This window comes from Camelus ferus, chromosome 34, assembly GCF_009834535.1.
Source record: "Camelus ferus isolate YT-003-E chromosome 34, BCGSAC_Cfer_1.0, whole genome shotgun sequence".
NCBI lineage: Eukaryota > Metazoa > Chordata > Mammalia > Artiodactyla > Camelidae > Camelus > Camelus ferus.
Genome location: NC_045729.1, coordinates 1097761 through 1124078, shown reverse-complemented (window position 1 = coordinate 1124078; position 26318 = coordinate 1097761). Strand labels below are relative to the sequence as shown.

Below are 26318 nucleotides of genomic sequence, written 5' to 3'. Positions count from 1 at the left end.
TCTGAAGTCTAGTTGGCTTGACTGGATCTTTTAGCATCGTGGCCCGACTGTTCTCTTGGTCTTTTCTATTTTACTGAAAAACCACTTTCAGTGAATGTTTTACTCAGAAAAACATTTTCACAGAGTGTAGTAAGGAGAAAGGAAACAAACATTTTGATGTGTAGTAAGGAGAAAGGAAACAAACATTTAGGTATAACTACTGGTAACATTTTGATGTGATTTTCCTCTTCGTGTCTGCTGTTTTGCAAAGCTGAGGTCATAATTTATGTAGATTTTTAAAATCATGCTTCCCCCTCCCATATAATATTACGTTTTTCACGTTATAAAAATTCAATAGCTGTGTGATATTCTGTTAAAAAGCAGTACTTTAATTTAGTTAACATGTTCTTTGCTGTTAGGTATTTAACATTTAACATTTTTCAAGATTTGGATTATGAATCTCTGTGAGAACACTATCATTCTAAAAGACGATCTTTGCAAGGTGCCTTGGGGGGGAAATCCCATTGTATTTGTATTCTTGATTTAAGATATTAATAATAGCCATACCTGAGAATTTTAAGGGCAAGCATTGAATTAGGATTCTAAACAAATGTATTGAGTCCCATGTTTGTTTAAATTTTCTCACTTTTTAAAAAAACTTTTACTTCTATGTGGCAGGTAGCCTATGTGCCCCTGTCTTTTTGTTTTGTTTTGTTTTTTTGTTTTGTTTTGGTTTGGTTTGGTTTTCTTAGGTTCATCTATTTATTTTTTAAAGGAAGTACTGGGGACTGAACCCAGGACCTCGTGCATGCTAAGCATGCGCTCGGCCACTTGAGCTACACCATCCCCTCTACCTGCTTTTCAAACATGGATGGCATTGCTTTCTTTGTTGGGACAAGCTGGAGTGGGATCTATAGAACATTTGCAAATCGGTGAACATTGAGAGAAATTGGAAGAGAACTTCCCTAAGGCAGGTCCTTCTGCACCACAAGCCTCATGTGAGTGGAGGGCTAGGCTATGCGTGTAAGCACGGGCTGTGAATATGCTGGTGCCAGGAAAGGCACAGATTCACAAGGCTTCAGCCACAGCCTTTGGCTTTTCTTTGTTTCACTAGGTTGGAAATGGCCTGAGATTCTCCCAATAATTCAGCCACAAAAAGGAAGAAAAAGCTTCTTGTTCTTCATTCCCATTGTGTAGAGGCCCCTGTGTCACAGACTGGCACCACCGTGGGGTACTGGCCTACCTTGTGGGGTGAATGGAACTGAGTTCAGAGTACTCTGAGTTACTTACGAATTCTTAAACGTGCCTTCTATATAAAACTTTATAGGCATGATGGTAAATTTTAATAGAATAGGAATAGCTAGGGTACTATGAATAGACAATCAAAATATGACAGTTTGGAGCCTTATTCTTTAAGTAATTATTTTTGGATCAGAAAATTTGATTTCAAGATTTCAGAGAGGGTGTAGCTTAGTAGTAAAGTGCATGCTTAGCATGCATGAGGTCCTGGGTTCAATCCTCAGTACCTCCATTACAATAAGTAAATAAATAAACCTACCCCCCATAAAACAAACAAACAAACAAACAAAACCCCTCAAGATTTCAGGCAATTTGTTTTTTCTTTGCCTTGCTAATTTAGGTGTTAATACAAGTTAATACCTGACTTTTCTTTATAAATGAATAAAATTTTATTGAACATGTATTATACTTAGAAATAGTTCTTTTTTCCTAATTTTTACTGTAATTTTAAAATTTAGGATCTAGTTGCTTTAAGTGCCAGATTTTATACACACACACACACACAGATATATATATATTACATTAAAAAGAAGTCAAAGTGGGATTTATTATAGGACCTATATATTTTGTTCTCGAATGACAAGCATAAGTAGACTTATTTATAAGACCAAAGGTGACTCAGAATTAGGCTGAAAACCACATAGTCATACGGGTTTTTTTGCCCTTGCTTTCTTTTGCTTGTTAGGCACCCCAGCCTGCATGTGCTGCTTCCGAGTGTGCCCACAGCACACACAGTGTTCTAAGGATCAGCTTTGTCACTGAACCAGTTGGACCCATCCAGCAGTTTATACACTTCTTGGCATTTCTCCTGCCCATTTGTTTAATCTTTCCAGCTCATCTGATCCTCTGGCATTAGAGCTGACAGCTGCAGTGGCACATGGGGTCCATAAAGTAGCTGAATAATAAAATGCCGTGACCTGGTTCTTGTATATTTTCAGTGACGACTGAATTGGTAGCTCAGAAATGCTACAGATTTGTTTGGCAGGTCAAGGGAAACATTCTCTTTATTTTACAGGAGGAAGTTTGTGTGTAAAAGGCACTGGTAATTGATCCTCAGTGTTTTAAATTGTGTCTCCTAAGTCCTAGTCCTTATTGTCTACTGAGCACCAACTGGGCACAGTGCCTTGTGTTCCATGAACATTATTTCTAATCCTCAGGATAGTCTTTAAGGTGATATGACCCTATTTTTCAGATGGAGAAAGCAGACTCCATGAGGTTATATACGCATATCTGCATATTTAGTTTTACACAGTAAATGGCAGAACTGGAATTCAGGTCCAAGAACATCTGTTTCCAGATCTCATGGCTTATCAATTGCACAGTGTAGCAGTCATTTTTTTATTATAAATAGTATTTTATTTCCATTTTGCTGTTGCTGGACATGGACTGTTGTGATGAAAGATGCTGTGAACATTATTGTTCATCTTTTAGTGGAATTATTGGGTGTGTGTGTGTTCACCCTTAGGAGATGTTGCCTCAAAGTTTTCATGGTGGTTTCAGTGTGTGAATATTCTAGTTCTACTTCCTAATCAAGACTTTCTGTTGGTCTGAAAAAATCTTAGCCGTGTGGCATGTCCAGTGGTATCATTTGGGGATTTTAACTTGTGTGTCTCTGATTAATGATTTTTATATGCTTGTTTGGAGACCTTTTGTGAGGTTCTCAATCAGAACTTTTGTCCGTTAAAGAAAATAGGGTGGGAGCTGGAAAGTAAAGTGAAAAAAAGAAACATGTAATGTTGGGCAGTAATAAGTGCTATTAAGTAGCAAAGGTCAAATTACTAGGGTCGATAGAAACTGACAGATGGGGTTATGAGGACAGAAGGAGCCACGTGAGAAAGTGACGTGTACGCGCAGACTCGCCTGAAGTTTGTTACGGAAGCAGGAGGAAAACCTGGATGAAACATTCTCGGCAGAGGGAACCGTAAGTGCACAGGGCTCGAAGGAGGAATGAGGTTTAGCAGGAAGGACCCGGCAGGGAAGCATTTAAATTCCCACACGACTCTTCAGCTTCAGAGGGATGGTGAGGCCCTCATTTCGCCCACCTCCAGCCATGTACTCAGTAAGATGTTATTTAGCTTGTTTTCTTATTTATAAAGATTAAAAGCTTCTATTCGGTTAATGGGGTTCCAGGTTTGAACTAATAACTTCATATTTTGCCAACAAACTGCTACATGATATCTACTCATAATATCTACTCTTCTTTTTCATTGAGTTATAATCAGTTTACAATGTTGTGTCAATTTCTGGTGCACAGCACAATTCTTCAGTCATACGTGAATATACGTATATTCATTTTCACATTCTTTTCACTGTGAGCTACTACAAGATCTTGTATATACGTCCCTGTGCCACACAGTGTAAACTTGTTTATCTATTCTATATGTACCTGTCAGTATCTACAAACCTCGAACTCCCCGTCTATCCCTTCCCACCCACCTCCCCCTGGCACCACAAGTTTGTGTTCTATGTCTGTGAGTCTGTTTCTGTTTTATATTTAAGTTCATTTGTCTTCTTTTTTTAGATTCCAAATTTGTTTTTAGGGGGAGGTAATTAGGTTTATTTATTTATTACTTTTGGTGGAGGTACCTGGGATTGAACCCAGGACCTCCTGCATGCTAGGCATGCACTCTACCACTGAGCTATACCCTCCCCGCTTGCTACATAATATCTAAACACATTTCCTTGTGATGTGTTTTATGAATGCTTACTTAGTAAACATTTATTGAACAGATCTGATTGAGTGCATGTCATGGAGGACGGAAAGGTGAGGAAAGAGTTGTTGAGGAAAGCAGAGAAGGAAGGAGTTACTGGAGAGAGCCCTAGAGAAACAGGAGAGCTGGTTGTGAGGGGCCCAGGAGGAAGGGATGTCAGGGAGCAGAGCAAGGTCAGCACTGCAGAGGCCCGCAGAGAAGCCCAGGGATGCTAGATCTGAAGTGACGACCTGTGGCTTTGGTGACTGGAACGTCCCACTGGTCTTGGTGGGAGCAGCAGTGTCAGGTGTGCAGGTTAGACAGACAGGTGGGCGGAGAAGAGACTTGGAGGTAAGGAGGTGGAGGCAGTGGCCTTGGAGTTCCCACCTTCTGAGAAGTGTGAACAAAAGAGAAAGGAATGAGATTAGGCAGCTTGACAAAAAGATGAATGGAGCCAAGTGGTTTTTTGTTTTATTTTTGATTTTTTCTTTCTGGAAAGATACTTCAGTGGTCTTTTTTTCCCCATGACAGGGAGTCATCCTTTGCTATTCTTGGCTCACAGAGCAGACAGGTGTGTGTTTCTCCCCTCTATGCCCTTTTAAACATGTTTAAAACTTCTTACAACTGTATAGTTTTCCAAGTATTCAAAGAGCCTTCACCTATGCGATCTCATTGATCTTGAGAGGAAGGTCACACATACTATGCCTGTTTCTTGGATGAAAGCCTCAAAACTCAGAGGTAGTAGCTGAGAAGTCACCCCACTGATAAACTGCGGGGCAAGAATTTTTGTCAGTATGCCCTACCTTGCCCAGAGTTTGGGAATCTGTATTCACATCATTAACTGACCATGATTGCTGCAGTTATCCTCTGGTTACCCCAGAAAGAAACCCCAAGGCATTTAGATGTAATTTATAGGACAGACTAAGAAACTTTCCCGATTCCCCCTTTGTTTCCCCTGCACACACACACTCTCACCCACCTGTGCACCCTCATATACACACACACATCACCCACCCCACGTACATACCTCTGCGCCCGCCACACACAGTCTCAAATGTTGTCAATTGATTATACCTCAGTCCTAGTCTCAAAGGACCCTTGCCCATTACTTTCTTCTTTCTGGGGTTTGGATTTGGGATAAAAAGGTACCATTAGATTAGAGAGAATTGATTTTATACGGCTAGATGAGAGGCTGTAAATACAGACATTCCTTATTTTATTGTGCTTTGCTTTACTGCACTTGGCAGACACTGCGTTTTTTACACACTGAAGGTTTGTTAGATGGTTAGCAGTTTTTAGCAGTTTTTTTTTTAACATTTTTTATTGCGTTATAGTCATTTACAATGTTGAGTCAAATTCCAGTGTAGAGCACAATTTTTCAGTTATACGTGAACATATGTATATTCATTGTCATTGCAGTATTTCTAAACGTAAGTATGTACATTGTTTGTTTAAGACATAACGCTATTGCACACTTAATAGGCTACAATGTAGGGTAACCATAACTTTTACATGCACTGGGAAACCATGTAATTAACATGACTTGCTTCATTGCAATATTTGCTTCATTGCAAACTGGAAGCAAACTTGCACTGTCTTGGAGGCACACCTGTAAATCCTTAGGTTTCAGCACTAAGAGTTCAATTAATCATTCAATTTTTGCCAAATTTGCTGTAGCTCCCCAAAGGAAACCCTATAGAACTTATGCTAACCAATTTTTGCATAAATTTGATCTAAAGCAATAGTTGTTTGCATGCTTTGGTCCTTCGGGATAGTTTTTGAGTTGTGAGAATTAACTGTTCTGCGTTGGATTTTATGAGCACAAAACTGGTATTGTCATAACTTTCATCCTGGCCTGATCTCATCCCCTAAAAGCTGAGAAGGAAGGTGCGTAATGTTGATATTTTGATGGTCTTTATAGAACGATGTTTGTGCGATATGCCTTTTCCACACACCTAGTGCTAGACCTCTGTCACAGTTGTTAGCACCTTTCTCCTCCTCACCCCCCAAAAAGGTAAAAGTCTTTGTTTCTTGAACTTATTAAAAAACTCATCAAGGGAAAGGAGCCAGTGCCCCTTTTTTTCAGTCTGTAGAGTTTAGGCTTGGAACGTTACAAATTGTAGAAGCCCAGTAAGTCTTGTTTATAGAACATGCTTTGTTCTTCATCCTTTTCCCACTTGTCACAGCCTCTCACAAATGTTTAACGTAAGTATAGTTACTAATATAATGAACATATTAACATAAATGTATATTGTTATGTGTGTACTGCCTGCAGAGAGTCTTCACTGTCATGCATTTCAGAAAGTTTCTTAGACAAAGAAAGACAGAAGAATTAAAACATCTAGATTCCAATTTGGATGAATCACCTCTTGAAAGAAGGTGGATCAGAATGAAGAATGTGGAAGGCGACAGACTAAGACTCAGATATTTGTATGCTTTCTGACCACCTCTGTTTCAGAGTCAATATTAAGTATATGGAAACAGAAGGAATATTACCTTAACGAGGACAGTAAGGACCTAATGCTGTGAAGAGCTGGATCCCATTTTTTCTCACTTGACTAAGACATATTACCTTTCTAATTTTAACAGAAATATCCCTGGGGCATTGGTGGGCCTGGGTTATAGTCCTGATGGTTGGCTTTGATGAAAAAGGGCAGCGCCCTGAGACCCACTGACGTAGGCTTATCCTCAACGCTTGCTTTCTTTGCAGTGCGGTAGCTGGGCAGGTCCTAGACGGCACTCCTGGAAATGCTGACACATCAGAGGAGTGATGGGCAATTAAAGAAAATGCTTCCCAGACTCTGCTCCATCACTGTTTACACCTTGCAAACTGGACAGAGATGTTCCATTTATTTCAGTGTGTTTTCTTTCGCCTGTAAGGTACTTCGTACCCTGCAAATATATTTTTATTTTAAATCATTTTATAAAACTATTACAAAAGAAAAAAACAGTCAAATATAAAGATACATAGAATGTTAAACAGAAATACAAAGTTCTTGGTAACACACTGAAAATATCTAAGGAGATGTCACCTCTTTACAGGTGTTGTGTTTTGTGTTTCCGTGTCTGTGATTGGTTAACTCTGTTGTCTAGTCTTACATGATAAATTGACCTTAGGACAGGTAATCTGAGTCTGTTTCATATTCACAGACTACCACCCTGACAGTATCCAGTCCCTTCATAGTATGAGCTATTTGTGTGGAAGGAGTTTGAGCAAAAGTGGAAAGAGGGCGCGGCAAGGGCAGAGCGGGTGGTGGCGCTCCCGCAGAGCGCCCTGCACAGAGCATCTCTGCGCGATGCCGCTGCCGTCTCACCTGGCACCGCAGTGGTGCCTCCTGCTCAGACCTTCCAGTGACACCACACCTCAGGGCTGAACCCAGAAGCTTTTAGTATTTCCTTCCGGATAATAAATAAGTACTTGTTCTTGTCTTTGCTGCTCTAGCCCTTTCTTCTTTTCTTCTGAAACCAGTAAGAATCCGAAGAAGACCCCTCCTTCTTCTAACTTGCATTCCTGTTATTTTAGAAGAGATCTTCGGAGGTGGTCTAACTGGCTCTCTCACTCTGTGCCTGAAGTGCACAGGACCAGAGCGGGTAGATGGCTGGCCGTATCATACCAGTGGCTAAGCAGGGACTAGAGTCCAAGTTTCTGGAGTTCTAATTATGGGGTCTTTCTGTCATTAAGCTCTACAAAGCTAAGGGCTTAAAAACATCATCCCAAAAATCTGTGCCCGGGTGCTCTGGGGCATCACTGCCAACTCACAGGGGTGCTCCCTGCAGGATATTTTTAAATTTCAAGGGAAACACAGTGACTTCTATCAAACACTGTGGAAACTCTGAACTCTAGGTAGTTCCGAGTTTCAGTATTAGACCATACTGTATTTCTTTTGATGACATTGTAATTTTGCAAAGCTGGGGTTTTGGTGAGTAACTGCGAAGGAGGTACCTAGTAAAAATCAGTGTGGAGCAGGAAATGAGGATGACAGGGTCTAATACGATTCTGTGGTGTGAGACGGTGTACAGGACCCAGTAGGCACCAACATCCCATGAGTAACTAGTGATTTAAGAATGGAATAAAATATTAATTTTCCTTGCAATAGTTTTGTATTATATTTTCAAATGGTGCTAAATTGCTAGGTCAAGATAGTTATTAAGTTGTTTGTACCTAACTACTTAATAAGTGGAGTTCCTAGGGATTTCTCTTGGGTTGGGGCACCGTAAAAAGGTTGCTGAGATGGTAAAGGCTCCATGATTTGAAATTTTGGAACCTCTGAATATCTCCCTGAATAAAGCATCTTACCAAGGAAGGAGAAAGGCTGCGTAAGGGTGAATGAAACTAGACAGATTCAATAGTGAAGGGACAGAGAACAATAATCGCAAAGTTATCTGATCCCTGTGTAGCTGGCACAGACGTTCCTATAACACGTTCTAGGCAACGTTGCCGACTGCCCGCTATTTGAAGAAGATAAATTATTGGGCTTCTCTGCTTCCAACACCTTTTTATCTTGAGAACCTTTATGGGGATTATTGGTTCTTTGCCATGTGCCCTACAGCTTAAGTTTGGAGGCCCTATTGTTAGATTCTGAGCAGTGTGGCTCGAGGTGCTGCTGTGGAGACAAAGTCAGAACAGCCAGAGGTGAACTTGGAGCCGAACAGGACACTGCTGTTCACTTGCCTTTCTTAGATCTGCTGTTTTTTCCCTTCTGAGTAATTCCCATGAATCAATATTCTAGAAACTATGAGTCAGATTTTATAATTGTGCCTTGCTAGTTAGTAGATCTACTCAAGGACATAGTAGGGCGAACACTGAAAATTCTGTGTCGGAGGAATAAGCAATACTTTTAGAAAATTATCATTCGTGATGTTAGAAATTTTGGAAAACAGAGGAAAGAAAAACACTATCAATATTTCTTCTTCCCTTAGGTTTTCTAGCCCATGGGGGCAAGGTGGAAGCAGAGAGTTTAGTTCGGAAATCATTGCGGAATCCGGGTGAGAGATAGTGTGGCCTAGGCCAGGTGGGAGGGGTGGGGGTGCTAAGAAGTGGCCAGATTGGAAGAAACAGCTCATGTCATGAGCCGCCAGGTGGGATGTGAAGGAGTCAAAGAAAGAAAAAAGTCAAAGACAGGCTCTCAGGCGTTAAGCCTGAGTGATTAGAAGGATGGGGCTGCTATTTCCAAAAATGGGAAGGATACAAGAGGAGCAGATTTGGGGAGAAAATCAGGAGTTTTGGGATGCTCTGTTTGAGACATTGAACAAACAGGCAGAGATACTCAGTCAGTATTTAGATACAGGAGTCTGGAGTTCACAGGGGGAAGAGGTTTGTCCTGGAGGTGTAAATTTGGGAGGTAGCTGTATATTTATATTTTTACCATGTTTAAAAAGCTTGGCAGTTATTTTACCCATTATTACTCCTCTCATACAGAATTTTCATTGTTATCTTCATTTTTTTAATCCAAATAAACTTTAGAGTCACTTTGTTAAATTTACTTTCTAAAGTAGGTTGGAGATTTTACTAGAAGACTATATGTGTGTGTGTGTGTGTGTGTGTGTGTGTATTTACTAGGTGACTGTGTATGTGTATGTATATGTACATATATATTTACTAGAAGACTATACGGTAATTTTAGAAGACTCAGCACCTTTAACATGGATCTTTGTAGATCCAACAATGCATTATTTGTCTCCATTTAGTTTTCCTTTATTTCTTCTGATAAGGACTCATTCTTTTTTCCCCAAATAATTGATACACATTTCTTGATAATATTATTCCCAAATGTTGTATACTTTTTGTTGCCATTGTTAGTAGATTTCATTTCGCCCGTATTCTGATAGCTTTTGCCTTATAAAGAGTTTATGTTGATACATTTGGCCACTTCTCTACGTTTTGTGTACTATGAATAATATATCCTTGATCTTTAAAATTTTCTTCCCTAGAAAAAGAACCGTATCATCTGCAAATAATAATTTTATCTTTTTCCGTTCAATATTTGTGTCTCATTTCTGTTCATGCCAAGAAGAGAGCTCCTAAATTTAAGACAAGAGGTAACTATAGAGTGAGGTGGTGATTAATGCCTAGACGTTAGGTCACAGCTTACGATTTTTGTTTTGTTTAAAGGTTTATCCTAATTATTTCTTTTCTTTGCCTTTAAAATTTTTATTTCTGATGGGTTTGTTTTGAGTGCCTAGAATTTTATCTGTTTTAGATTTATGCATTCTCTCCAATAGTTGGTTTTGGTATGATATATATTGGTTTTCAGCCACTTTGCTCTTCCAAGGACGTATTCTATGATTCTGTGAGCACCACGCATTGGCAGAAAGATCTTTTCTGCTGAATCAGCATTTAACTTGCATGGATGCAGAAACGAATTAAACCCAGCACAGAGTACAAAACCAAGAGATTTCAGTCCTATGATTGGACAGGGCTGGGATGAAAACTTAAAATTCAGTAGCCTCTCCCTCTTCCCCCAAATCGACCAAAACAGTAAAAATGAATTTTTACAAGTCAAAAAAATTATTACATATACATTTACAAGACAATTGATTTTGAAAACTTATTTTCAGACTGTTTTGCAAATTGGAAAATTTTATTTAAAAGCTAAATACAAAACTGTTTCACTTCTGATGTGGACTGTAAATCAGAAAAGGACTTGCTGATGCAACTTAGATTTCTGGAATGCGTTATCTTGAATTTTCAAGTTAACTTTCAAGTTTTGTTTTCTGTGTGCCAAGTTAAGCTTCATATGACCTTTCTCCCTGAATGAGCCGTGGATGCTATCTGACAGACACATTTAGGACTTTGTACCTCCAAGGATAGATTTGCAGAACAGCTTTTAATTGGCCTGCATTGCCTTGTTCAAATAGCCAAACACCTGCTAGGCAAGCCCCTGCGCATGTGAGTGGCTATATGTTGCTTCCTTTAGGATTTGCAAGGCTGGAGCACAAAGACGGTGATTGTTACCCAATAAGCAGTAGTCACACACTTCTACCAATCGCCTTAGGAGGGCTGGTTACCATGGAATCCACCATCTGTTCACTCCCCGCCGGAATGTGATTATCCTTGCTGGGCTGGGAACTGGGGGAAGCAGGGGAGCGTGTGCTGTGTGAAATTATCTGCAATGGACTGGGTTCATGGGAGGCTAGATTTGGCTCACTAGAAGAACAAATGAAGGCAGTTTTACTTCTTAACCATTTGTGACTTCTAACCAAGAGGAATAAATTCAGCTTTTATAAGGTAAGTAACCCTAGTACTGTGTATCCAGTTTGTTACTACGTTTGGTGTGGGGCATTATCTCCATGTGGTCCAAGAAAAGGGAGCTGTAAGCTCTTCTGGAAGGAACCTCCAGCATCACACACTTCTGTTGTATTGATTTTAAGCGGCTCATTTATACCTATGCAGTACATGTTGATGTGGGAAAAAGGAAAGAATTATTCTTTAGTCTTTTCAGATTTCTTACGCCTGTGAAATTGTATTGTGATCCCCGAAAGTGGCAAAAAAAGTCATTTTATGTGGTTTCTCAGAGTGAATTGTACTAGTATTCTTTTTGAAACACGCCCATGGCCACAACGTGTTCAGTGTCTGCTTCAAACAGAAAATGTCTCAGGTCAGGGACATTTGTAGGTTATGATTTTTGTTAATCATTATTCTGGCCCCCACGACTGACCTGCCATTAGTAGCTCATGTTTTGCAATGGGGTGTTTATGCCGGTGTATTTTGCAATGCTTTTGCACAAGTTTCAAGGGCCTAAGCATGGGGAAACAATGTGCCAGTGCCTTCACGGCTGGCGTGTAGCACCGTGATAAAGGATGAGGCGAAAGCGAGGAGGACCGGCTTCTGTTTCAAGGGCTTCCTTTGTTTTTCTGTTTGAACAGCCCCTTAAAATATGTGGTGCATATTGTGAGCAGTAGAAGGAGATTTTGGTGCTAACAAATGGATGACTGACATTCTTCTGTGTGGCTAAGAGGTTGGGCAGCTCGAACAAGGGACTTCTATGTCCTTTGTAAAGCAGCATTGTATCCCCTTCCCCAAAACGGTGCCCTGAAACATGAAAGTGAAAAAACAAAAAGAGTGCTGTCTCTACTCTGGATTCTTCTTTTGTGTAAGTTTTTTGTTTTGTTTTGTTTTTTTTAATCATTTAAACCATTGCACCAGGGATCTGTGAGTCTAGCTGGGTCTGCCATTTTTATTTGATACAGAAAGGGGTTGCAAGGAGAGGGTTTGCTAACGCAGTTTTCGTCCCTTTAACTGTGCTGTTGTGCTGTCATCGTGGGCATTCATGTCAGTGGGTCACTGGCTGCCCAGAGAGCTAGAAAAGGTCGTTGCTAACAAGCCCTGCCGATTTGATCTTCTTTTTTTTTTTTTTTTTTTTTTTTTGATAGAATAAAATTAGATAACCTTGTATTGGTCAAGGACTCATGTTCTTACTTGAAGAACAGGTTTTCAGGGCTGACTGCTAATTGTGGCTTCTTGGGATTTCTTGTAGTTGACTTTAAAATCCTTACCTTCTTTTGCATTTACTGGTCTATATGCATTATTATTATTTTAAAGTTTTTTAATATGCAAAATTGGATTAGGTACATACTAGCTCTGAAAAGCATCTTTTTCAGCAATAATAGACTTATTATCTGTCTGAAAATTTCCTTAGCAGCATCTGTAAAAAAATTTTTAAATGAATGTTACGTTATTTGAATGAAATTTTCACCCATAAAAGCAATCGTTCGTAAGCAATATAAGTTTGGGGAGGACATGAGATGATTTAAACACATGTGCATTTAGGCTGTTCATGTTGCTCTAATATCCTTGTATCTTAGAAACCTGAAAAGGCCTGTGAGTGAGTGGGTGTGCAGTGTGTGAGCGTCTGGGTGCCAGGGATGTGCGTACTCAAGCGGCTGACATGGGCTGGGCAAATCAGTGCACTTCTCAAGTTTTTTAGTGTTTGTGAATTTTCTTGCTATTTTTATTGTTACTGAGTTAAACTTACAAAATTGTATTTTTTAAGTGGGTGTTTATGTCAGAGTGTACCGCAGCATTTTATAGGTATTGGCAGGCATTTGTTTTCACTTGTAAATATGTTTATTAGTGAGTTTCTTGGCTGATTTTTCTGAGTAGTAAGTGTTAAAGTCACAAGGGTGTTCAAAATGTGTTAGGAACCCTGTTTGATCCGCCTTTGATAAGACAGAAAACCTAGGGTTACAGTTTCTGAAATTGGTGACGAGGAAGTGGGCAGCAGGGACAGTCCTCGGAGCACCCGTTATCCCTGCTGGTGGACCTGAGGGACAGGTGTGCACAGTGCTGTGACACGAAGTTCACTTGAGGGGATGTGGTTTCTGGACCTGCACATTTATTCCCCATGGTGAGGCATTCATTTGCAGTCGCATTGTCTGTGGTGAGACCAACCACCGTGTCCACAGTCTTGTGGTAACAAGTCGAGAATGCGTGAGCGCTCAGGCCAGCTGGGAAGCGTTGCTTCCTGGTTCTCACTGTCCTCGCCTGTGAGCGTGGAGGGAGGTGCTCGATTTCAGTGCTTTCTGAGCCTTCTTCCGACTTGTCAGACTCGTTGATGGTATGATGCTTTTTAACCCTTCAACACAACTAAAGATGTTACTAAATGACAAGTTTAGATTTGTGTTTGTCAATATGTAAAGCTACCCGTATTCTGAGTTATTTCTCATAAAAGTATTATAGAGATGACAAATCAGAAAGTCTGAGGAGAATGCTTGGCGTAACTCAGATCCGTAACAGTCTGAGTAGACAGTGTATCAACCACCACGAGCTCAGTGCAGTCTAGTCTTTCTGCTTCTTTGACACATTATTCTGGAATGCTGCCTGACCTAACTGTTGGAATAATTAGACAGCAGAGCCAGTAGACAGCAATTAAATGCTTACATTTTTCTTCCCATGTGTTACTGCCACATTCGAACTTCTAAATTGAGTCTGTCTTTTTCGCTTTTGGGGTACGGATTTATCATCCTTTTTTGGGGGGGCCGTGGTGGTCCATTTGACCTTTGTGCTGCCTGAGATGGTGGAGTGCTAGGGATTTGAAGGCATGGAGACCTGCTGATGATGCTTTGTTCAGTTGTCTTTGGTGTTAAATCTGTTTGCATTAAAGTGTGGTTTTTTAAAAAACAGATGTACTGAAAACTGCCCTCTCCCACAATTCCATACTGCCATGGTTTCAAGAAATGCTTAGAATGAGTTCATTTTTGTGCATCAGTAAAATTTTGCATTGCTGTGTTAGATACAGAACTACAGGATGTGACACCTATAAAAAATATGCATGTGAGCGATGAAAACACACCCCAAAGCCATGGCTCCCCGCTGGCTGCGTTTGGCAGGATTTGTCTCCCTGTGACTGTGCCCCGCATCATATGTTTGATTATCAGCACTTCCTTCTGAGATGTTTCCTCTTCTGTTTTTATAGCTGCTCCTATGCTTCTGTAAAATAAAAAGGCAAACTTTCTATAAATTGGCAGTGAATGTGTCTATGTAGGCAGCAGCACATCCTCGGAGCAGTTCTGTGGAACGCGCTTAACTCTGCTGTCGCCACTTGAAGCCCAGCGATGGCTTGATGGAGTTGTGTGAGGGCATCTAGCAGTGCTGTAGTCTTAGAAAAGTTCCGTTTTGTTTTTTTTTTAAACAAATAACCCCCATTCCATGGGGGCTATAATTGTTCTTTTGTAACAAAGGTGTTGAGTTACTGACTTCCCCTGAAACGGAATGTTTCCTTCCTCCCTGTCTGCTTAAATCCTGTGCTCTTTTAAAATTTTTGACCAATTTCCTGGTCCTGAACCCAGATTAATGAAATCATGAGACGAGACACATTTCCACAAGGCAAACAGATGGAATCTATTGGATTTTTTTTTAGATCCTTGCTATACACTGCTAGGTGTTTATTTTCACATAATTTAAAGATTGGGAGGATCTGTCAGAGACGAATCTGAGGCCCATAAAGATTAAGCAACTTGTCCAGGGTCACAGAACTTGAGTTGCAGAAGCAGCTCATGCTGGGTATTGCATGTTGAACACAGATACGGGTAAGGCCAACCGACTTCCTGTATCGTTACCCTTATGAGGAACAGAACATTGGGGCATCACCCTGAAGTCTCACTGGTAAAATTTTCAATGTGCCCAGGAGGACAGCTTTGAAAGATGATTGATTCCCTCAATAACCAAAGTCATAAGAAACAAATATATTTCTTCTCATAAATGCCTAAACTTAAAAAATATGTAACTGCCAAGCCAACTAGATGTTTGTGTTTTTCAGTTTACAGTTTCCCCCCTTACAGCTGTGTCTATGGAAGTAAACTCAAGGTCAGAATGTTGCTCAGTAATTATGGGGCCCAGAGCAGGTGGGGGCGGAGCCCTGAGACAGGAAGGACAGCCCGAAGGGCAAGTGCAGCTCCATTTCACGGCGGGCGCACCTGTCACCTGGTCAGGTTATTCCTGGTGTGAGTTGATGCCTATCTTTCGTGGGCACTGCTGGAGAGATGCAACCTGGGTTTCCTTACCTGCCCCCTTACCCCACCCACCTGCCTCACCCTGCTCGGGACCGCCCTCCTGCCTGCTGAGACGGTCCTTCTTTGGCTGTGTTACTGTCATCAGTGTGAACGTTGCATTCATTCACCAAGTATTTATCGCACGTTTACTCTGCATTAGGCAGTGTTGCAGGTGTGGCGGACTGGGCACAGGACACAGCCGCCAAGGTCGTTAGTGAAACTTCCATAATAGAGAGGGAGACGGATGTACACAACAGACAGATGAACAGTGTCATTTCAAATAGAGACAAGTCGGTGAAGGCAAAATGTGTATGCTAAGAAGGAATTTTAGGGCAAGAAACTTTAGATTGGGTGATCAGGAAATGGTGATGTGGGGAGGTCTCAGATAAGCTGAGCCACGGTGATAAGCCTCGATCCAGTGGAGTTAGGGATGTGTTTGTTAGCCCTACTTTATTCAGGTGGAAATTGAGGGCCGTACCATATTTACTTAGTGTTGCAGAGTTGTCTTGTCTTTTAGGACTTAATACTGACAATATGCTCTTTTCCAAAGTCGGAGTTTAATGGGCCGGCATGGGAGGCAGTGCCAGCTTCGGTGCAGTGGTTAAGTACACAGGCAGACCCGGGTGCGTCCCCTCTCACGTCCTGGCTACCCAGAGGTCTCTAGGCAAGTTACTTAACCTCTCTTAAACCTGTCTCCCCATTTGTTAGAATTTCTGGGGTGGTTGTGGATATGAAAAGAGATAATATTTAAAAACCCATTTATGCTGTAGAATGGTGACAGTGCGATATTCTCTAAGGGTCTTCAGTGATAGTCCCACGAGTGTTCAAATAACTTGCTGCTGTTGGCGTTGAAAGCCTGGGAGTACTACTAGCCTTACTCCCTATAGGATAAATTTTTCTTTGATCTCTCCCATTCACTCTCTCACCCCTCACACTCATTTATTCAAAAAATGCTTAAAAATAAAAAACCCTTTATTGAGGCATGATTGACATATAGAATGCTGTACATATTTAATGTGTATAACTTGATGAGTTTGGAGATGAGTTTCTTGACGGAGAAAACCATCACCACAATCTACACTATAAACGTGTTCATCACCTCCAAAAGAAAACTCCTTGAGTGTCCACCTGCCCTTGCTAGATTCTGGACAAGGAGCGTGCTTAGACATGGGCCGTGCTCGACTACTAATCAGTCAGCTGCATTCAGTGTGACTGACGGCATGGCAGGGGACGCGTGCAGAAGTCAGCGGAGCAGGTGATCCACCGCGCAGGGGAGAGGGGCTGGGAGTACCAGTCTGCGGCAGCAGAAGCAGGGAGGCGCGGTGGGCTTGGGGGGTGCTGGTAGCCGGGTGCAGGATCTGAGCTAAGGGAGGGCAGGATTTGAGAATGGAGACTGAGGGTGACATGGAAGTGGGTTTGTTTTTTTTTTTTTTAAACTGTATCCTGTAAAGAATGAGGAACGTTTGAATAGTTTGAAACATTCGGGGGATACGTCTTCAGTTTTGTCATCTAAAAAGATACCTGGCAGTTAGAATGATGGAAGCACTGGAGACAGCAATGTCCAAGGCGGCCTGAGTTCTTTTTCTCATCTCCATCTTCTTCCACAGCAGTCAGAATTTTTCTTCTTCTGTCATTACCACCACAATATAATCAAATCGTATCTTATTCTCGATGTTTAGATTATAAAGTCAGCACATGAAGTGAAACTTGAACAGAGTCCGAAAATCCTTGAGAAATCCCTCAGGAAGGCCCGGCTTGGGAGATCAGCTCTCTCATCAGGTCAACCCAGTGTGTGTGCTTTTCTCCAGGCTTGGAAGTGACTGCTGCTTCTCTCCGTGGGCACCAGATGAAATAATTCCTTTGTAGCGTTTAGGGGTCACACTGCATGTTGCACGAGGGAAAGTTCACGATCTCTCAGTCTCACTTCTGCACCGGGGCCCGTGAGCACTATTGTCTGAGTGACTTCATCTACTGCTCCTGTGCTGTTTACTGGGCGATCCAGTGACCGGTTTATCACTGTGCATCAGGTGCTCCCCTGGGAAATGGGAAATCACTACCATGTTTTGTTTTTTTGTTTGTTTAAGTGATCTTTCCTCTTTAAAAAAAATTGCAATGGGCATACAATTATTGCTGTAAAATGATCAATAATATAGCTCTTCCTTGACTGATTTTTCTGCTTTCTGATCATTGTATACATTGATTTTCTTCTGGGATGATTAACAGCTTCTGGACTAATTCTGATCAGTGCATCCTCAACTCAAGGTGATGCCACTTTGAGGGCCCTCAGGAGTTGTGTACTTTTGACTTTGAGCTCACAGCGTCAACCTTCAGGTACTGTTGGTGCCACAATATTTGGTACTTCTCTTTTCAGATTAGCACTCCTGTTCCCTACTGGTTGGTCACTGCCTTCTTGTCATAGAAGATCATTGGAACAGTAGTTTATTCCCTGAGGAGAACCAATTCTGTACCAAGTAAACTAGCCACTAGCCAATTCAATAGTTTGACGACCTCAAATGCACAGTTGCTTTGAAAAAGGCTGTTCTGGTTTCAGCTCTTTCCTCCCAGGGAGCACAGACATTTTAACAGTAGTGAAAATTGAGTTATTGTTGACCAGATGGAGGTGACAGGAGGACCGAGTGAAAGGAAGATGCTTTTGGAGTCCATGTAACAGCTCTCTAGTCTTCCTGCGTCTTCAGCCATCCAGAACTACCCCTCTTGATCGCCACAGGTGTAGTACATTTTCACAAAAGCTGTTGTGCTGTTCGTGAACATTGAGAAGGGAGTAGGGCCTGATATTTGCATAAAAAATTCTAGTGGAGAACAGATTAAATGGAATCTCCTTTTGATAAAGTTAAATAGGTATATCTCCTGGTCCAGGCTACCTGGGCATTCATTTAATAAACATTTCAGTGTGTTTCTTTGCGTCCAGCACTGGTCTTGCCCTCAGTAAGCTCACTTAAGTAACTGACGTGTATAACACAAGGTCCTCGGACTGCACAAAGGCGTGTGCAAAGTGCTGTGGTTTCAGAGAGGAAGGACTCAGACCCAGGCCAGAGGAGCAGAAAGATGTCACTTTGGAGCCAACTCTGTGCTGCATCTTAAAGGAGAGATTTGCCAAGTTGGGAAGGAAGGGCATTTCCTATCAAGGGAACGACATACATAAAGGCTTGACAACTGTAAAATGAAACAAGTTTGGAATACAAGAAAGTTGGTGTTGAAGAGACTTACAATCAACACTTTCTATTAACATTTCTTAGTATGCTTCCTAGAGAAACTTTCAGGTTAAGCAAAGCTTTGTGCTCTGAAGGCAAATTTGAGAGAAGGCCTTTCAGAAAGTAGAGATAGTCTTGTTTCGTATACACAGAAAGTATGCATCACCGTCAGTGCAGGTGAAGGAGGTTTTATACACACGTTTCTTTCAGAGAATGAAGCGTGTTCCTAAGGTTTGGTGCAGCTAGTCAAACGCTCAAGAGACTTGGAATCAATGTTTTTTGTTGTTGTTGTTGTTGTTGTTGTTTTAACATTTTTTATTGATTTATAATCATTTTACAATGTTGTATCAAATTCCAGTGTAGAGCACAATTTTTCAGTTATACATGAATGTATATATATTCATTGTCACATTTTTTTTCTCCGCGAGCTACCATGAGATCTTGTATATATTTCCTTGTGCTGTACAGTATAATCTTGTTTATCTATTCTACAATTTTGAAATCCCAGTCTATCCCTTCCCACCCTCTGCCCCCTTGGCAACCACAAGTTTGTGTTCTATGTCTATGAGTCTATTTCTGTTTCATATTTATGCTTTGTTTGTGTTTTTTTTTTAGATTCCACATATGAGCGATCTCATATGGTATTTTTCTTTCTCTTTCTGGGAATCAATGTTTTTTTAAAACATTTCTTAGTATGCTTAATAGAGAAACTTTCTTTTTTATTTAATTTAATTTTAATTTTGATTTTGAATATTATGTCCAATGAAGAAAATGTATTAAGGCAATGCAACAATGGTAAAAGTAGAGATAAGACATTAAGAACTTTTAAGGCATATTTAAGTATATACACTACTTAAACTACAAGCTAGCTGCTGTTTTTTTTAAATATACTTATATGTACTGTTCATTGTTTCTAAGAACTGTTTAGAGCTTTAGCTTTTTAAACTTACATAGTTATTAAAGGAATAAAGCCAACCACAAAATAAGAATCCACAGAATGCAGTAATCCAATCATAAAGAACAGTCAAATGTGCTTACACATATTCAAGAAATCAGTCATCTAAGTTATAAATAATAAGTAGTTTATGTGTGTCTTTTTTTTTAGATTCCACATAAAAGCAATATCATACAGCTTTTTTTCCCTCTGTGTGTCTTGACTTAGAATGATGACCTCCAGGTCCATCCATGTTGCTGCAAATGTTATTATTTTATTCTTTTTTTTTTTTTTACTGCTAAGTAGTATTCCAGTGTGTGTTTGTGTGTGTGTGTGTGTACACACACGTGCACACCACATCTTCTTTATACAGTCATTTGTTAATGAACATTTGGGTTGTTTCCATGTCTTGGCTGTTGTAAATAGTGCTGCTGTGAACATTGGGATGCATGTGTCTTTTTAAATTATATTTTATTTTGGGTATATGCCCAGGAATGGGATTGCTGGATCATATGGTAAGTCTATTTTTAGTGTTTTAAGGAATCTCCATACTGTCCTCCATAGTGGCTGCACCAGTTTACATTCCCACCAACAGTGTAGAAGGGTTCCTTTTTCTTCACTCCCTCTCCAGCATTTATCATTTGTAGACCTTTTAATGATGGCCATTCTGTGTGGTAACCAAGAACCAGGGGAACCAGACTTGAATCCTACTTTTGATTTGGGAACTGTATTAAATATCTCATTACATGTCTAAGTTATTTAGATTTATATGTGAATTTTATACTTTTTACCATTTTTAAACAAGTGCCACAAATTCTTAGTATGAAAAATGTATGTTTCCATTTTTCAAAAAAGGAAAATATGACAGCAAAAGGAAAAGAATCACATTTTTCAATGGCTCCTCATTTTTCTTTGTGTATTGTACTTCAAATTCTAGCACTTTCTGCCATTTAAAATTAATTTTTGCCTATCAGTTGGTGATTAAACCCGTGCTGTGGACTGAAAGCCGAAATTAAAACAGTTCTTCTGAGTTCACAGTGTAACTTGGAAAAACTAATATTTATTTATGCAAAATGTCTAAGATATATTCAAGCAGGAAATCAGTTCTATAAATTTCAGTAACAAAATACTGAAGCAACGTGAATGTTGAGGCGAGAAATGGATATATGATGTTGTTGTTTTTTGATAATAGGAAGAAAAAACTTCAGTGTTGATGGGCTCCGTCCAGCCTACTACCATTCTTCCAGTAAACGTTTCTTCCCAGCTGCACAGGTCTTCTCTGAGGCCCTGAAGCACTCTGTGGTTTTATCTGTCATGGGTATATTTTACAGTTGGCTGTCACCTTGTCTCTCTCCCCAACTAGATTGAGCTCCTAAGGCTACAAACTGTTTTACTCATTTTTAAATCCCCAGCTTTTGGCTCAGCAGAACCCTTACTTACACTTACATTGTTGAACTAAGGCTGAAGAAAAAATGCAAGGTGAAGGAACTCACCCATATTGCCAGTGACAGTTGTGTGTTGCCATTTCAGCAGCTGGAAGATAGGGAAAGATAACGCACCTTAGGACCAGGACGTTAACCACCTCACCCAATGTCCTTACTTCTGCAAAGAGCCCCAATCCAACAAAGGGAAGTAAACAGTTCCTTCTCAAAGCTCTGAAGGTTTTGGATCCATTCTTGTCCAGCTGTCCCTGACTAAATCGGGTGCTGTTAGAGGTCATGGATTTTGTTAGTTATTTTCGTATTCCCATGTGCTCACACAAAACCTAGCAAATCAAAAAGTGCTAGATTACAGCATCTAATGAAAGACATGAGGAAAAGAGCCTTTCCTAGACATTTTCAGAATGTTTGGGGACCACTGACCAATTTGAAAGGTATAATCAAACAGTAGAGCAGTAGACTTAGGGGCATCAATGATCTTTCTGAACAAAACAGAAGTCCACTATAGTACTTACTTGTTTTGGTTTGAAGAAATCTTTCCTGCCCGTCCCTCCTGTTCTTGCTACACTGACATTCAGGTCTGTGCATGTGGTGCCACGTCAAACAACTTCATTTACTCCTGAATTAAATAATTATTAATTTCCTGCCTCTAACAGAAAGGATAAAAGACAGGCAGACCAAAACTGTATTCTTGTAGGTGTGTATGAGTACTGTGTCTTTCAGATAATACAAATGATCATGGGTGGGTAAGGACCAAAATTCCATAGAGGAAGATAGGGTAAATTGAAAACTGTGGTTATGTGGTATCACTTTTAAAGGGCAGTCAAGGGAGTCGTCAAAAAACTAGATAATCTATCAGACAAGTCCAACCCAATCTACAACCAGTACCTTGAGTTTAATAAACAATGGGCTGTTAATCCCAAATTAATGTATGATGTAATAACTAAAATGGTCAAAATCAAAACTTAAGCTCTTTTCAGAAACCAGGAGAAAAATAACATTAGTAATCTGAAAAAAAGCCGTTTGAAAAATGACAGGATCTGGAACTAATTTCCCTTTCTAAAGTTGGGGTTAATATCATTAGCATTTTCTGTTTGCACTGAATTTGCAAGATCTTTCAGACACCATCCTGGTTAACAGTAATTATGGTGAAACTGACAAAGGTTATCTATTCTAAACATGTATGCTTGCTTCCATTAACGGATACCGTAAACTACAAGAAGTGTAAATTATAAAGTGATCTTTTAGCATAAACCCTTAACGTTTAAAATACAATACAGTTTATGTTAATAGAATAAAAATCCCTCACTTCAAATTCTAGGGTAGTTTTTAGATGGTTTATATATAAATGATAAGAATGAAAATTCTTTTCTAATAGAATGTCTCAGGCCTATGGATATAGCAAAACGTTAATTCACTATTTAAATGAAGAAAAGAATGGGAAACTTAGCACATAATTTTGAGATGGTAATTTTTCTAATGAATACATATCTATGACATAATATTGGGAATATTACTACATAATACTGTAGTAGGTCTGGAAATTACCGTAATTTAAATCAGGCAATTTCAGGTCTAATGTGTTTTTAATGAGTACCCCCCCCAAAAGTGCCCAAATGCTTAGTAAAGCTTCTTTATTAACTCATTTAAATTAAGAGATAGTGTGTGTCTTCTTTGTACTTGCGAACTGTCCTTGTCTTGGGGAGGGAGTTTAGTTATAAAAATAATTTTGTTGCGCTGTTGGTTTGCGTCTGAGTTTCTCCTTCCCTAAGTGACATTACGTTCATCTTTACACGTACACTTCGTTTAGGATAGCTTGCCCGAAGTAGCAGAGCCACATGATGTGCATTGTAGTTTTCTGGTGTTCAATATGCATTACCATTTTGTCTCCTTGATGCCTGTTTCATTTTTACCTGCTACTGGGTGTGTTTGAGATGACTGTTTCTTTAGGATTGGCTCTTATAATTTAAAAGGATTTTTTCGGCGGGGTGGGGGAACTATAGCTCAGTGGTAGAGCATGTGCTTAGCGTGCACGAGGTCCTGAGTTCAATCCCCAGTATTGCCATTAAAAATAAATAAATAAATAATAAATAAATAAATAAACCTAATTACTTTCCCCCCGTCCCCCCCCATAAAAGGGGGGGAAAAGAATCTAAAAGGATTTTTTCTAATCCAAAACTAAAAGATGTTAATGTTTAAATTGTTATTTTTCATTATGCCAATGCCATTCTTTCTCAAATATTTCTTTACCAAGTTTATTCACAGTTACTTTTAGGTGAAATGTAATCATGAAATTCTCTTTATTTTTTATTATCATAATTGATATCCTTAGAATTGAGCCACAGGGTTAGACAGTCTTCATATCATCTAGACTGATCTAGAGAATATGATGGAAGTTTTGGAAGAATTAACTTAAAATCATTCTGGAGATATTTTCTCAAATTGGTATAGTATATTTACTCAGAAATTTTTTTGAGGGGGAGGAAGGTAATTACGTTTATTTATTTTTGGAGGAGGTACTGGGGGTTGAACTTAGGACCTCATGCATGCTAAGCATGCACTCTGCCACTTAAGCTATACCCTCCCCCTAGTATATTTACTTTTAAATTTACTGTAGTGCACTTACTGTTTATGCTGCCTGATTCCTAGAGTCATAATTTTATCATTGGTATAATACATTTATGTTAATTTTATGACAATTTTAGGAATAACTTAAAGATGAAGGGTTATTATGTGAAATATACAAAATTTCTATGAAACACTACCTAGGAATATAAATACTCCTTGTCTTCTAGAAGTTGCTGTCTCTAGAGCAATGATCTGTGAAGGCTTATGTGCCCCAGGGGGTACAAAAGATGAAACACTGCAGTGCAGGAAGCAGATCCTTTTGGAACATTTTGCCTAAGGAATTAAAAAAAAAAAAAAGACACTTAAGCATTCCTAACAGTTATAGACTTACTCTGGCATTTTTATCCAGTCAGATGTCATCAGGGACGTCCTGTGTGTCAGAACATGTGAGGAACTCTGAGGGAATAGTGGGGGGTGGGCAGTGACAAGCTCACTCACCTCCTTTCTGCCCGTGACACTGTAGGCATGGCTGGTTAAATAGACTGAGATAACGTTATCTTAGATAGTGGAATTCTGGCAATACTTGGTAATAAGTGACCATAAACATATTTTGTAGCACCCAGGGGTTTGAAGGTTATATGATGGCATAGTACTTAAACGAGTTGTCAGACCAAAGATATTGTATCTTTTTTTTTTAACAAAAAATGCAGATTTTCCCTGTTGACTAGCCTTTCATGATGTAAAAAGAAGTGTCTATCAGTACATATTTAGCAGGTTCTTACCTAGCAGATATATTCAAAAAAATAAACACAACGTATCTTTTTGAAGTTAAGGTGACATTTGAATGAGTGAGAAAGTAACTAGTCAGCAGAGGGAAGTGCTCTTTGGACAGAGCATTTTTTAAATGATTGTTTGGAAGTGTTTCTATTATTGTGTCATTTTCTCACCAAAATTGATACGTGTATCTTTTCTTTTTTAAAAATTAAAAAAAAAAATTCACTTCTGTGCACACAGCCAAACTTAGAGATCTCTTTTACCTTGTTTTAAAAATTTGGAAATAGTTTTAGTAGGTTTCAGACCAAATTTTCAAAAGTGAAAAAATGGTAACACCTTTTATGACATCAAGGCAGATGGAAGTTCACTGGAAGAATTGCAAGGAAAATCTTTGCATAACCGGTAAATGGGACTGAAAAATGTGTATCATGATTTAGTGAGCGTAGCCGACAATGTACTTCTTCCCTTTACAACGGGGTATCTTTCTCAGCTAGGGCAATCATCAGAACCACGTATGGACGTAAGCTGGCTTATGTCTACTGTTTCAAACGTCTGTATCACGAAATATTTAACCAAGACACTTTAAAAAAAAAAAACAAAGCATATTGAATTACATTGTTTTCTCAAAAACAGTGTTTTTGTCTTTACATTATCCTTCTTTAAGTTCTATTTTTGTGTTTTATAGTATGCATTTTAGCGCCGTAATACTGTACTTAACGTATACGTATACACATTCGTGCGTGCAGGAATGGGTACGTACATATTTGGGAGTGCGATGCCCAGATTTCATACTGAGAGGATGTGCCATGAAAAAGTTTGGAGACCACTGTCCTAGAAAGCCTTTCCTGTCCCTCCCCTGTGCACCTACAAGTGATGGGCAAACTTGTCAGTCACCATTTTACTCGTCTGCTCTCCCTTTGACTTATTAGAACAGACCATTTAATGAGATTATATTGTGTATTTGATACAGCGTGCACGGGGCTCATAACAATGAATGAGATAGCCATGATCCTTGATGTCCAGAAGTTTTCAAAACAGTAGGAAAGACAAATACTAAACAAGGACATTGGATGAACATTTATTTAATTATAGGTATAAATAAAAGTTCAAAAGGAAATCCAGAAGTAGTGAAATTAGTCATATGTGAAGACCGTAAGGCCATAGGAATTGGAAAGAACAGTGTGGCTAAAGAAAAATGAGATTCCAGGAAAGTGATAATCAGGACTTTCTAAAAAAAATTCCCAAGGGCTTAGTAGTGTGCCATGTATACTGTATTGAGTCCCGTGTTGGGACGCCGTAATTCTTTGTAAATAAGTGGATAAAACAATTTTGGAAGGTATCTCAGACTGATGGCTCAAAATTTTCATTGACTCACACAGAGTTTTTTTGAGTTTTGAAATTTAAATTAAAAATCATTCTCTAATTTGCCGCAGGGAACTAATTCATACTGTTTTGAACCCATTTGTGTTATCTGCCTAGACTCTAAACACACTTGCCTTTGTTACCTGTGTAGAGGATGAAGATAAGCCATGCCCCATACATGGTGAGCTGTTCGCCAACATACGGTTTCTTATCTTGAGTTCTGCTAGTGGTTAATGCTCAAACTAAAGTATGTGTCTTAAAGACTATGGACATTTTATAATCCTTAGGGTAATATTAAAAATCTGTTTCAGCATTATTGGTAAGGTTTGCAGTTTATAGATTGCCAGGATAATAATCTAAAAACTTCAAACAAGTAAATTTGAAAGTACCAGTTCATTAGTTAAGCCCTTATGATAGAAACAGGATTAAAAAAAATTAGATCCCTTTTTATCTTTGATCTTATTTCCTACCATGAAGACAATAACTTAGAAAAGTTATCTGAAAGCTTACTGCAATGTGGATCAACTAATGTTCTGTCTGTCTTTCTTTGGGATTCTCTTTATTCCTGTAG

General features: G+C 39.5%; 1 protein-coding gene across 6 annotated transcripts in view; it reads left to right on the top strand.

The window, feature by feature from the left end:
* FGD4 (FYVE, RhoGEF and PH domain containing 4) overlaps positions 1-26318 on the top strand; it is a 168808-nt gene that overhangs the window by 56630 nt on the left and 85860 nt on the right. Inside the window, exon 1 of one of the 6 annotated variants that reach the window (XM_032472993.1) lies at positions 10775-11196. The exons of the other annotated variants lie outside the window; for them this stretch is intronic. The gene's annotated coding sequence lies outside the window, so the exon portion shown is untranslated. Of the gene's footprint in view, positions 1-10774; positions 11197-26318 lie in introns of those variants that run through there. 6 annotated transcript variants of the gene reach the window in all.